Genomic DNA, 1,907 nt, shown 5'->3' with positions numbered 1-1,907 from the left:
GGGGTGGCCCGAAATTTTTTGGCCCAATAATGGAAAGCTAATTGCAGAATTGGAATACAAGAAATTTGAATTGCCTTACGTTATAGCGCTCCAGGTGACCGCCTGACGCTTGCGTTGGTGTTTACGTAAATTTGACTTCACGAGATTGGAATAAAAGATTGCAATCGCTTTACTTTATAGGGCCCGTGTATTAAAAAATTATCTCACTATATTGCCACGTGGCAGTGACTGTGAAGAAAGCAGCCAAACTGAGAAAGACGAAACAAGCGTTTTATTGGCGAACTTGTGCCCTCAAAAACACGCTACACTCAAAGAACGGCGACTACGCCTAACAGTCGGCGATCGTTGGAAATCTCATGAGCGGGTCAAGCAGGTCAAGCGCGTCGGCTTTTATACATCAGTCATTGAATGTTCCAGAGTATCGCTGGGACCCGGGTGCCTTCCACAAAGCTCTACATTATTCGCGTCACGCACACATGCGATCAGAGTACAGAAGGTTCGGTCACAGACAGTGGATGGAAGCATCGATAACATTCCAGAAACTTCCGAAACATGCAGGCGCGTCCTGCGCTGCGCGATAAGACTTGTTAGGCGGTGAAACGTGTCGCCCGATAAAGACAAACAAGTACACGTGTCAATACCTCCTCTTAAAAAGCATCGACCCGATGCTTTTTGCATCGGGTCGATGCATATTACAGTGATATCATATCAATGATATCAATAATATGCAATGATATCAATGATATCATTGCATATTACAGTGATATCATATTCTTGCAGTCTTAGGCTCCTCCGCGCCAGCTGTCCTGAAGGGTCTTTTAAATTCGCTAGCCAACACAGGACATGGTGGTCGCTGAGGACTTTGAACGGCCTGCCATATGGATGAGGGCGAAATTTCGCTATAGAACAATGGCGAGTCATTCCTTTTCGGTTGTAGAATAACTGCTTCCGCTTTTGACAACGACCGGCTAGAATGAGCTATCACGAGTTCAAGTCCGTCTTTTCTCTACACTAGGTCAGCACCCAGGTCTAGGCTACTGGCGTCAGTATGGATTTCGGTATCGGCGTCCTCGTCGAAGTGCGCAAGTACTGGGGGCGACTGCATGCGTCGTTTGAGTTCTTCAATTGCGTCGGCCTGTGGCGTTTCCCACTTGAACTCGACATCACATTTAGTTATACGTGTCAGCGGCTCAGCAATGCATGAAAAATCTTTGACAAACCACCTGTAGTAGGCACACATGCCAAAGAATCAACCCGCTGCCTTCTTTTTGATGGGCTGTGGGAACTTTGCGAAGGAGGAAAAGAAGCTCATCATAAGCGAAGCGCAACGTCTCTGGCTTCAGAGGGAGCTCTGATGACTTGATGGTCTACAGTACTGTGTTCGTTGATCGTGGAAATTACCGTCGAAGACGGCAACGTCATCCAAGTAAACAAGGCAGGTCTGCCACTTCAATCCTGCTAACACCGTGTCGATTACGCGCTGGAATGTTGCAGGCACCGAGCACAGTCCGAATGGCATGACCTTGAACTCGTAGAGGCCGTCTGGCGTGACGAAGGCGGTCTTTTCGCGATTTCTCTCGTCGACTTTTATGTGCCGGTAGCCAGACTTGAAATACATAGACGAGTAGTATTTTGCGTTGCAGAGCCGATCTAATGCATCGTCTATCCGTGGAAGGGGGTATACGTCCTTCTTCGTGATCTTGTTAATACGAAGATAATCGACACTGAAAAGTAGGGTTCCGTCCTTTTTCTTTACTGAGACTACAGGAGATGCCCACGGGCTTTTCGACGGCTGAATGATGTCGTCGCGCAGCATTTCGTCGACTTGTTCTCTTACTGCTTCACGTTCTCACGTCGAAACTCGATAAGGGCTCTGGCTGAGTGGTCGAGCGCACTCTTCGCTGATT

The sequence above is a fragment of the Dermacentor variabilis genome, chromosome 6 (genome assembly GCF_050947875.1).
Source record: "Dermacentor variabilis isolate Ectoservices chromosome 6, ASM5094787v1, whole genome shotgun sequence".
Lineage (NCBI taxonomy): Eukaryota > Metazoa > Arthropoda > Arachnida > Ixodida > Ixodidae > Dermacentor > Dermacentor variabilis.
The sequence above is the reverse complement of the archived record's forward strand: the minus strand, read 5'-3'. Positions refer to the sequence as shown.